Below are 13,074 nucleotides of genomic sequence, written 5' to 3' on the forward strand. Positions count from 1 at the left end.
ACACGAGTTAGCAGCTAAACAACAGCGACAAAAACGTCATATGCTATTATAAAAGTTCTGAGATGAAGAGTGATTTTGTAAATGAAGATATGTTTTATAATCAGGACAACTTGGAAGTATTTCATTTACCCTAAAAATCAAAGAAATAGATTTAGATTTTGTCAGTGCTTTAGGGATCATTGCCTATATAAAGGCTTGTAAAACTAAGGGAAGTTATAAACAGAGTAAGTAATGATCAGGTGTATCACACTTATAGTTGCTTTGAATTGAAGCGGCACGAAACCATGGCTAAGACCATATGGCCTCTGGGCTCAGATTTCTTATCGACAAGGTCTTGGGCAAATTAGTTCCCTTAAGTTCTTACTAGCTGTGTTTGTTTGTTTGTTTGTTTTTGGTGTAAGGTAGGCTGCGGGTTTGGTTGTTGTTCAGTTGCCAAGTTGTGTTCAACCTTTCACAATCCCATGGACTGTACCAGGCTTCCCTGTCCCTCACCATCTCCTGCAGTTTGCCTGAGTTCATGTCTGTTGAATCAGTGATGCCATCCAACCATCTCATCCTCTGACACCCTCTTCTCCTGCCCCCAGTCCTTCCCAGCATCTGGGTCTTTTCCAGTGAGTCAGGTGTTGGCATCAGGTGGCCAAAGTATTGGAGCTTCAGCTTTAGCATCAGTCTTCCCAAAGAGTATTCAGGGTTGATTTCCTTTAAGATTGACTGGTTTGACCTCCCTGTTTTCCATGGGGCTCTCAAGAGTCTTCTCGAGCACCACGGTTCGAAGGCATCAGTTCTTTGGCACTCTGTCTTCTTTATTGTCCGGCTCTCACATCTGTGCATGACAACTAGAAAGACTGTAGCCTTGACTGTACGTACCTTTGTTGGCAAATAAGTGATATCTTTGCTTTTTAATACACTGCCTAGGTTTGTTATAGCGTTCTTGCCAAGAAGCATTTGTCTTCTAATTTCATTGCTGCAGGTAAGGTGGCAGTAAATGAGATACTCCATATAAATATCAATATAATTAGAATCAATATAATTAATCAATATAATTAGAATATTGATGTTATTGTCACTAAAATATGTTTTCAAACAACCTCCTAATGTAAGTCATGTAGTTAAACAAGCCTGAGTGGACGTTTTCTTTGGTTCAGATGAATACAAGGAGACAGTATGTAATAAACTTTAAACTGCTCATATTTAACTTCACACATAAACCTTGAAAGAATAACATCTATCTTCAAACTTCAAAATTAAAAAAATTATATTCCCATTAACCTTGGGTGCAAGTTTGGAGCATTAAAATTTTTTAGAGTCTTTAAGCCTCGGGAATGCTGTGTAGGCAGCCCTTCCAGTCCATCAGGATAGTGGGGCTGCTGGGACAGTAACCGGAGTGCACACTGGCATAGTGACTGGGGGGGTTCCTGTAGAAGGAAGATGGGCACACTTTAATTTTTCCGAGCGATCTGAAGGACCTGGAAGCACAGTAGATGTTTTCTGTCTTGAGTGCCGCTTGGGTACCAGTGTATGTTTAGCGTACATTTGTATCACTGAGACTTAGATGTAAGCTCTTACTTCTTTTTTTTTTTTTTTTTGATAACTGTTATTGTATTAGGCACTTTTACATATTTTTGACTTCTTTTTTTACTTGTCAACAATATACTTTATTTAGTCAATTAACTTATGCAACAGTAGTTTCCTTATGAACCATTCATCTCCCTTAAACATTGCTATGTCTTTTGACATGGAAATTCCTAAATGATTTAGTTTAAGACTAAAATTTGTGTTAAGGAAAATCAAATTTGTAGAGACATTTTATGTATAGTCAAAACTGCTTTTGTTCAGTTACCTCTTTCTGTTGAAAAGGAGCCTTGATAGTAGTAGTTCAGAAACACATTTGAAATCTTTATATTAAGTCGAGTACAGTTTAATTGGACTAGATGAAGTGTTATATATATTCAACAAATAGTTTAAAGATTGTGTGCCTGAAAAATGGGGAGTAGTTGTTATTGGTTGATACATTTGAGAAAGCTTTAAGTCATCTTTTCCACTGCTGTATCCATATCTTTGGGATGGTCTGCTTCGGGATCTCCATTTTAAGAAACTTCTTAGATTTTTATAGATACTGAAGTTTGAGAGCCACTGCTGAAGTCTCTGCTGACAGCTTTAAGATGTCGGCTCTGCCCTTGCAATGGAAGGGATGTATTTATTTATGGGGTAAATAAATGGAATGTATTTATTTATGTTATTTGCCTAAGGCATAAAACTTTTAAATGCTACCAAAATTTACCAAGACAAAAAACTATAGGAGTTATGAAAGTTTTTTTTTTTGCCCTTATAAAAGCTAGAAAAAAGAATGAAGAAGATTAATATACTATTGGAACAGTGCTTTTGTGTTACTTTTTGGTATTTTGACATTAATTTACTGTAGGACTATTGTTAGCAGATTGAAATGTTCTTGTGAAAACTCTTAAGGCTGTAGTCTTTTCTTGAAAATTGGTTTAGTACTGTTGTTTACATTGTGAAATTAGTGCTTTCAATAAGATTTTGGTTTCCATCTATCCTGAATTCTCCCTAGGAGTGCACAACTTCAAAAATAAAGAGGCACAGTCAGCAGAAAAAAGAGGTGGTCTGAGCATTTATGCGTTAAATATGCATGTTAATTAGGAAAAAAATTAGAAAAATATGAAAACAGATGTTACATAAATTATTGCAGTCCCAGGGCAGCAGTAACTTATACACTGACAATAATTTTTATATGTGCATGTGTATGTCTATTTCTAGATTTCTCAATGTTTATGCAATTCCATAGAGAATAACTGGAAGAAAAACTGGTATATTCTTTCAGTGAGACTGTGGTAAACATTCCTCCTGCCTGTGGTTTGCGGAACAAGTCTAGGCATAATATACACTCTTCCTGTAAGCTAACCATCCGTGCTCCCTGGCCTTCCCTGTAGTCTTTCTCCTGGTTTCTTCGATAGTATGTCAGTGAAATCTTTTAATGGATATGTCTTGTCTGAACAAGAAAGTGAATCATAATCCCAAGCAGTGTAGGAAAGGTAAAATTGATTGTAGTGTAAAATATGTATTTAGGAATAAAACAAATCAAAACTTTTGAGGACACTGATTGTAATGTTACTTTTTCTTTGTTTGCAGTCATACTTTCTGAAGAAATAGCCATCATTCTCTGAGTAGTGTTGACACAGTAGGATGACAATCTGTACTAAGTGTTACATAAACATACATTCATCAAATACACCTATGTTGGAATAATTGATAGGTCCTCGAATGTCTCTAAAGAAACATCCATAATATAAAAATAGTCTGTATTTTTACGAGGGAAAGCTGCGAAGTAGATGCGTACTTTGTTTCAGTGGTGTAGCAGTTTTTAGTTCAACCATGCAGGAAAACCACGTGACTAGATGGCTGTCCAAGGAGCTGCTGCGGTTATCTGGGTGGTTTCCGCTCATAGATTATATAACTCAGAAACATATTGTTTGTAACTTTTCAGATAAGATTGAAAGTTAAAATAAGGAAATGCTCCATCAGAATGTAATAAATCATTTTCTTTATCTAACAAGCAAACGAAACATGAATTATATTCAGTTACCAGAGCATGAAACAGTTTCTGTAAATCTATCTCAAGATCAATGCTACATTCATTTGTAGTCTTTAGATATCATACTTTGTTATTTGGTTTTAGTAGCATATGATGTTAAAATGTGTTCTAAGCAATTAATTTCTTTTGATCCCAGAGGTTTCAGATATACTTCTTATCATAATGCTTTTCAATTCCATGTTTTTGATTTATATTTTACTCCATATTGCCTAAGTATTGTTGTCTTTTTGCGCATATGCTGAGTCACCAATAAACTGTAACAGGTTATTGGGAGTAAGCTAATACAGAATGAAATCTAGAATAGAATGATCATATTGTTTAGTAATTTATTATCCTTTAGAGGTTCTTTACTTAAATTAGGTAGATATTTAAGGAATTCTGTTGTTATTCTTGAAGATTTTTATGTAGAGATGTATCTCTGTCAGATAGGATTTGTGAAAGTGTATTGAAGTATATTATTAAAGATGATAAATGTTTTTCTGTAGGCAAAAAGGCTATGGAAGTTAATTTTTAATTCACAAATAATATTTACTTGCCACACTGATACAACTGTATTCTAGTTTTGCATTTTATTAGTACTTTGGAATTAATATTCAGTGGAGTTTTTTCACATTTGTTTTAAAATGTCAGATTTCCATTTTTTATTTTATGTGATTTTAATACTTATTATTTTATTATGTATTAGAGTAGTGCATTTCTTATTTGAACACTTCATGTCAGTGAAACAAAGTGATAACAGGTGATGTATTTTCTATTGAGGTATTTTAGGTTTTTTTTTTTTTTGGTATTATAATGCTTTTTATTGTGAGCATTATAAAGTGAGTTTCTTTCTTCTATTTTAGATGATGGGAAGGGTGATTAATGTGTAAGCTAACATTTGTCTCCTAAGAGCCAAAAATATGGCATAAGTTTTTTTAGCTTTTTGCATTGATGACTTTGATTTAAGGGTCCTTTGCTTAGGAAGAGGAATACTTGAAGCTATTTTATTTCTTTATTCTTCTAGGTATCTGCTGTTTATCCTGAAGCTCAGCTGAGGTGGAGCTTAGCTGATCTGTTTCTTGACTGTTTACTTCCTGTTGGCCAACCAAGACTTTTTTTGGAGAATTCTATTGTACAGAGCCTGATGTCATCTGTGGGCCATAACAGGAGCATGCATTTGCAAGTGTCAGTTAGATTTGTGGATCAATAAAGTTTTCCTGAAAGGTAAGTGTATGTTCATTTCAAAACGTACGTTTTAAATTCAGTGCTATTAACGTCTGTCTTAGTCTCATAGATTGTGTGACTTATAAATCACAGAAATTTATTTTTCACTGTTTTGGAGACTGGGATGTCTAAGTTCAAGTTGCTAGCAAATTTGGTGTCTGGTGAGGATCCACATGCTGGTTCATAGATGGACGCTTTCTTGCTGTGTCTTTACGTGGTGGAAGGATAAAAGAGCTCTCAAGGGTCTCTGTTTATAAGGGCACCAATCTCATTTATGAGGGCTCTACTCCCATGACCTAATCACCTCACAAAGGCCTCACTCCTATACCATTATGCTGGGAATTAAGATTTAGTTTTGGGGAATGATAAACATTCATTTCATAATAATACCCTTATGATAGTTATTATAATCTGTTTTATAGATTTGTGTACAGAAAATGTGTGTTGATGTGTATGTATGTGTATGTGCTGTGTGCTCAGTCGTGTCTGACTCTTTGCAATCCCATGGACCATAGCCCACCGGGCTCCCCTGTCCATTGAATTCTCCAGGCAAGAATACTGGAATGGGTTGCCATTTCCTTCTCCATGTGTGTGTATATGTGTATGTATGTGTTTATACACTTCTACTGGGTTTGGATTGCAGACTCCTTTAGGGAATAATGTTACCCTGTAACACAGAGTTCCTTGACAATTTCTTTCCACTTATCTATTGACCCACCAACTTCCGGTCTTTTCTTTTTCTTCATTGTTTTCCTTCTCTCTTAATTAAACTTGCATTGGTCTTTAAAAATATTTTCCCATCGGAATACTGTCAGCCCTTTTCTTACTGAATACTGTTTGTATTCTTATCTCTTTTTCTTTTTCTTCACCTTTTTTCTTTATTTCTTTCCTACCTTCCTACCTACCTGCATTCTGATGTTCATTAAGTTTGTTGAAGGCATTGCAAACTTAGAATGATTGTCCTTAGAGATGAAGGTATATCAAATAGGTAGCATTCACATTTTTTTTATTTTTTACCACAACCCTTAGTAAGAAATACATTTTGTGTTTATGAGACATTTTCCACAGGCATAAATGCACAAATGAAGCTAACAAAAGTTGAAACAATTCTGCCTTGGCTACCTTGAATATATACTGTGTTCTATTTTATTACATTTTTTTTGTATACTTCATTTAATATATACTGATACCCATAAATACATTTATTTCCCTATCCAATGATGGATCACTTTTGCAACTTCAAAAAGTCCTACTGTAGATCACTTTATGACTGACTTGTAGGGAAAATAAATGGAATGAGGCAATTTGTTTTCTGTTTCAATCCAGCTGCTTTTCTGTTGTCTTCTCTTTGCTTCTCATTTCTTTTGATTCATTACAAGTATTGATGACTTGGGGAAAGAACTGTGTAACTACTGAAAAATATTGGAGCACTTATTGGTTCTTTTGCAGTAAGAACACAGACACCAGTGGTCATATTTCAAAATATAAATGGAAGAAAATCTTTAATAGAATCATTCCTTTATAGTAAGGTGAATTTTTAAAAATTCTATTCTTTTTCATTCTATCTATGTAAATTGTGCATGCCGATGTTCTCATCATTCTTGCTTTAAAATATTTTAAACTTCCAAAGTCATTTATATCAGCTTAGAATAACAGATTTCTGCCCCCCCCCCAAAGTGGTCTATTCTAGTGCTCCTTCTGATTTTATTTAACATTTTTATCCTTTTCACAAATTACAAACGGCTAAAAATTAAAAATGTGATATATTTTTTAGAAAGTTTAGTATATACAGAAAAGTAAAAAGATAAAAATTATGTTCAATCCAATGTATTAAAAGCTAAAGCAGTTCTAAGAGGAAAGTTTATAGCAATAAGCACCTATATTAAGAAAGGAAATCTCAGGGATGTCCTCTGTCTTCAGTTTTATTCAGCTAAGTTTTGGAAGTCCTGGCCTCAGCAATCAGAGAAGAAAAAGAAAAGAAATCCATATTAGAAAGGAAGAAGTAAGACTGTCACTGTTAGCAGGTAACATGATACTATACATAGGAAATCCTAAAGATGCCACCAGGAAGCTACTGGAACTCATCAGTGAATTCAGTAAATTTGCAGGATACAAAATTGATATACAGAAATCTCTTGCATTTCTATATGCTAGCAATGAATTATTAGAGAAATTAAGGAAACAGTTCCATTTACCATCTCATCAAAAAGAGTACAGTACTTAGGAACAAATCTCAGTAAGGAGATAAAAAACTTGTACTCAGAAAACTGTAAGATACCAATGAAGGAAATTTTCAGCACAAACAGATGGAAAAATATGTTTTTGAATTCAAGAATTAATGTTGTTAAATTGACTATTACTACCATTACCATTACTACTATTACTACCATTACTACTATTACTACCATTACTGCCATTACTGAGGCAATCTTCATATTCAGTGCAATCCCTATCAAGATACCAATGGCGTTTTTCACAGAACTGGAATAAATAATTTAAAATTTGGCATGAAAACACAAAAGACCTCAAATAGACAAAGCAAATTTGACATAGAAGAAAAGAGCTGGAGGAATCACATGTTCTGATTTCAGACTACACTACAAAGCTATGATAATTTAAAAAAGGTACATATGTCAGTGGAATATAATAGAGAGCCCAGAAGTAAACCACATGCTTATGGGTCAGTTAATCTGTGACAAGGGAGGCACAAATACACAATAGAGAAAAGGCAACCTCTTCAATAAGTAGTGCTGGGAACACTGAGCAGATACATGTCAGAGAATGAAATTGCAGTATTCTCTAACACAACAAAGAAAAATAAACTAAAAATAGACTAAAGACCTAAATGTAAGACCAGATATTATAAAGCTCCTAGAGGCAGAACATGCTCTGAAATAAATCACAGGAGTAGTTTTTGGATTCATCTCCTAAAGCAAAAGAAAGAAAAACAACAATACACAAATAGGACCTAATTAAATTTAAAAGTTTTTGTGTAGCAAAGGAAGCCATCAATAGAAGAAAAATACAGCCTACTGAATGGGAAGAGATATTTGCAAATGATGTGACCAATAAGGGGTTAATATCCAACATGTATAAATAGTTCATTTAACTCAACATACAAAAAAAAGATTAAAAAATGGGCAGATAAACTGAATACATTTTTCTAAAGAGGAAATGAAGATGACCAGTAGGCACATGAAAAGATGCTCAGCGTCACTAATAATCAGGGAGATAAAGGTCAAAGCATTTGCATTTGTTTGAGATATCACCTCAGTGGTGATACCACTGTGATGAGATACCGCCTCACACTGGTTAGAATGGCTATCATCGAAAAGAACACAAATAACAAATGTTGGCGAGGATGTGGAAAGAAAGAAAACCTTTGTAGGCTGTTGATTAGAATGGACATATGTGCAACCACTGTGAAAAACAATTTGGAAGTTTCTTAAAAAAAGAAAAAAAAAAAAACCGACTAGCACATGGCTCAGCAGTCCTGCTCCTGGGCATATATTTGGGAAAACAAAAACACTGCCGAAAGGATGCCTGCGCCCCAGTGTTCATGGCGACAGTATTTAAAAGCAGCAGTGTATGGGGGTAACCCACGTTGCTATAAACAGATGGCTTGTAAAGAAGATAGTTTGTGTGCACACACAAACACACACACACACACTGGAATGCTACTCAGCCATTGGCAAATGATGAAATATTCCATCTGGAGCAACACAGGTGAACTTGGAGGGCATTATTCTAAGTGAAGTAAGTCAGAGAAAGACATACACTGTATAATATCACTTATATGTGGAATTTAAAAAATACAACAGATCAGTGAATGAAACAAAAATGGATCAGTCTTACATATGTAGAGAACAAACTTGTATTTACCAGCTGGGAGACGAAAGTGGGGAAAGGCAGTAGAGGAGTGGGGGGAAAAGGAATATTATAGAAGTATGTGAAATTGTGTGTGTGAAGTTTTTGAAAGTTGTAGAGCACTGTAGAATTAAATTCATTCAATAAGAAAAAAAAAAAAGCTGCACACAGAGAAGAAAAAGAAAAGAAAGCCCAAATAAATAACTCAAATTACGTCACGGAACAGAAAAGAACAAACTAAGCACAAAATTAGTTGAATAATGGGAAAAACAAAAAGCACAAATAAATGAGATAGAAATTAAAATAACAACAGAAAATATCAATGAAATAAAGTTTTATTTTTTAAAAGATGAAATAGAGAAAACTTAAGCTGGGTGTACCAAGGTGGGGGAAAACCAACAGCACTGAGATACAGTTCATAAGAAGCTACTATGAATAATTATTCACCAACAAACTGGACAAATTAGAAGAAGTGGTTAAGTTTCTAGAAATATGCAACCTATCATATTGAAGAAAGAGAGAATCTGAATAATCTGATAGGATCAGGAAAGTCCTAGCCATGTTCTGGCACAGATGGCTTCACTGATGAATTCTGCCAAACGTTCAAAGTAGAATTGACGTCAAACCATCTCAAACTCTTGCAGAAAACATAAGAGGAGGTCATATTTCTGTTTTATCAGGTAAGCATTACCCTGAGACCAAAACTAGGCGTGGACACTACGAAAAAGTTACAAGCCAGTAGCTCTGATGAACACAGATGCAGAAATCCTCAACAAACTGTTTTCAACCAAATTCAGTAGTACATTGAGATTATACAACAGAATCAAGTGGGATTTTTCTCTTATTGCAGGGATGTAAGTGTGGTTCAGCATCCTGAAATCAGTGTGATACACTGCATTGATAAAATGAAGGATGAAAATCATATGATCATCTCAGTAGATGCAGAAGGAGCATTTGACAGAATTTAGCATCCATTCATGGTATGCTGCTGCTGCTGCTAAGTCACTTCAGTCGTGTCCGACTCTGCGCGACCCCATAGATGGCAGCCCGCTAGGCTCCCCCGTCCCTGGGATTCTCCAGGCAAGAACACTGGAGTGGGTTGCCATTTCCTTCTCTAATGCATGAAAGTGAAAAGTGAAATAAAGTCTCTCAGTCATGTCTGACTCTTAGCAACCCCATGGCCTGCAGCCCACCAGGCTCCTCTGTCCATGGGATTTTCCAGGCAAGAATACCGGAGTGGGTTGCCATTGCGTTCTCCAATTCATGGTGTGAGCTCTCGAGAAATAGGGCATGGTGGCAACTTAATAAACACAATAAAGACCACATATGGAAAACCATAGCTAACGTCACACTTAATAGTGAAAAGCTGAAAGCCTTTTTCCTAAGATCAGGTGGACGATAAGAATGCCCAAGCTTCCTGCCTCCCCTGCCCACCCCACCACCCCCGTCCCCAAGAAGCTGAGTATTCTTTACTTGGGCTGTATATCCCAGTTGTTTTTGTAATGAGTAACCATGAGAAAAAGATGGTGTTACTCATATTAAAAAAACAGTCTCACCAATTTTGTTTGACATAATACTGGAAGTTCTAGCCAGAGAAATTAAGAACAAGAAATAAAAAGTATTCAGATCAGAAAGGAATAGAACTTTTTCTTTGCAGAGGTATGATATTATATGTTGAAAACACCGCCAGAAAAAACCTGTTAGAATTAATAAATTCATTAAAGGTGCAGGGTACAAAATCAATGTACAAAAATCAGTTGCATTTCTATACACTAATGGTTATACAGTGGAGGTGATGAGCAGATTCAACGAATTAGATCTGGTAGACACAGTGTCTGAAGAGTTACAGATGGATGTTCACAACATTGTACAGGAAGCAGTGACAAAAACTATCCCAAAGAAAAAGAAACGCAGTAAGGCAAGTGGAGGCTTTACACAAATACTAATCGCTGAGTAAGAAGAGAGATGAAAGGCAAGGAGAGAGGGAAAGATACACCCAACTGAATGCAGAGTTCCGGAGAATAGCAAGCAGAGATAAGAAAGCTTTCTTAAGAGAATGGTGTGAAGAAATAGAGGAAAACAATAGAATGGGAAAGACTAGAGATCTCTTCAAGAAAACTAGACATACCAAAGGAACATTTCATGCAAAGATGGGTACAGAAAACGACAGAAATGGCAAGGACCTAACAGAAGCAGAAGAACTACTGTCTACTCACACTCATTTCACATGCTAGCAAGGTAATGCTCAAAATCTTTCAATCTAGGTTTCAGCAGTATGTGAACTGAGAACTTCCAGATGTTCAAGCTGGGTTTAGAAAAGGCAGAGGAACCAGAGATCAAATATCCAACATCCAGTGGGTCATAGAAAAAAAACAAGGGAATTCCAGAAAAAACATCTACTTCTGCTTCATTGACTACTCTAAAGCCTTTGACTGTGTGGATCACAACAAACTGGAAAATGTTTAAAGAGATTGTAATACCAGACCACCTTACCTGTCTTCTGAGAAACCTGTGTGCAGATCAAGCAACATCAGTTAGAACTACCTGGAACAATGAACTGGTTCAAAACTGGGAAAGGAGTATGTTGAAACTGTATGTTGTCACCTTACTTAATATGCATAGTATATCAAGTGAAATGCCTGGCTGGGTGAATCACAAGCTGGAATCTAGGTTGACAGGAGAAATATCAACAACCTCAGATATTCAGGTGATACCACTCAAATGGCGGAAAGCGAAGAGGAACTAAAGAGCCTCTTGGTGAAGGTAAGAGAGGAGGGTGAAAAAGCTGGCTTAAAGCTCAACATTTAAAAAAATAAGATCATGGCATCTGGTCCCATCACTTGATGGCAAAAAGATGGAGAAAAAGTGGAAACAGTGACAGATGTTATTTTCTTGGGTTCCAAAATCACTGCCGAAGGTGACTACAGCCATGAGATTAAAAGATGCTTGCTACTTGGAAGAAAAGCTATGACAAACCTAGATACTGTATTAAAAAGAGACATCACTTTCCTGACAAAGAGCCATCTAGTTAAAGCTGTGTTTTTTTCTAGCAGTTATGTACATATGTGAGAACTGGACCATAAAAACGCTGGGTGTTGAAGAATTGATGCTTTTGAACTGTTGGTGCTAAAGAAGAGTTTTGAGAGTCCCTTGGACAGCAAGGAGATCAAACCAGTCAATCCGAAAGGGAATCAACCTTGAATGTCCATTGGAAGGACTGATGCTGAAGCTGAAGCTCCAATACTTTGGTCACCTGATGTGAAGAACTGCCTCTTTGGAAAAGACTGATGCTGGGAAAGATTGAGGACATGAAGAGAAGTGGGTGACAGACCATGAGAGATGAGATGGTTGGATGGCATCACCAACTCAATGGACATGAGTTCGAGCAAATTCCTTAGATAGTGAAGCACAGGGAAGCCTGACGTGCTGTAATCCATGGGGTCACAAAGGGCTGGACACAACTTAGTGACTGAAGTACAACAACAACAATGTGAACTATCAGAGAAATTAAGGATATAGTCCTGTTTACAGTTGCATCAAAAAGAATAAAACTCAGGAATAAATTTTACCAAGGAGTTGAAAGATACGGATACTGATGATTATAAGACATTAATGAAATAAGCTGACGTGTACACAAAGAAATGGAAAAATATTCTCTGCATATGGAAGGGAAGAATTATGTTGCTAAAATATTCATAGCACCCAGAACAGTCTATCGATTCAGTGAATTCTGTATCAGAAGTCAGCTGGCATTTTTCACAAAGTAGGAAAGCAATCCTAAAGTTTGTATGTATCCACAAAATATCCTAAATAGACAAAGCACTCTTGAGAAAGAACAAAGTTGAAAGCACCACACTTCATGATTTTAAAGTTTATTACAAAGATGTAATAATCTAAACAGCATGGTATTAGCATAAAAATGGCCATATAGACTAATGTAAAAGAAGTGAGAACCAGAAATAAAACCACACTTGGATGGTATATTAAGTTATGACAAAGGATCTAAGAATGTTGATTGGGCAAAGGATAGTCTGTTCAATAAACAGTATTGGGAAAATTGGACAGTCACAGGCATAGGAATGACCTTGGCTTCCCATCTTACATGATGTACAAAAGTCAACTCCAGATGGTTTAAAGACTTGAACACAAAAATTTCAGTATAAACCTCATAAAGGCAAATGGGGTAAACTGTTTCACATTGGTCCTGGCAATTTTTAAAAATTAATATAAAAAACAAAGGGGAAAAAAAAGCATGTATCAGCAAGTGGAGAGGAGTACATCCAAGTTAAAAATCACATGATATACACTATAAATATCTTAAGTTTTATTATATTAAGGTCAACTGTATATTAGTAGAACTAAACAAAAAATTAATATAAAAAAGAAACAAGCTA

General features: G+C 35.7%; 1 protein-coding gene across 3 annotated transcripts in view; it reads left to right on the top strand.

Annotated features, from left to right (window-relative positions):
• TBC1D5 (TBC1 domain family member 5) overlaps positions 1 to 13,074 on the top strand; it is a 564,837-nt gene that overhangs the window by 138,508 nt on the left and 413,255 nt on the right. For all 3 annotated transcript variants that reach the window (XM_043875247.1, XM_043875248.1, XM_043875246.1), the window contains one exon: positions 4,614 to 4,813. The gene's annotated coding sequence lies outside the window, so the exon portion shown is untranslated. The remainder of the gene's footprint in view (positions 1 to 4,613; positions 4,814 to 13,074) is intronic.

This window comes from Cervus elaphus, chromosome 19 (genome assembly GCF_910594005.1).
Source record: "Cervus elaphus chromosome 19, mCerEla1.1, whole genome shotgun sequence".
Lineage (NCBI taxonomy): Eukaryota > Metazoa > Chordata > Mammalia > Artiodactyla > Cervidae > Cervus > Cervus elaphus.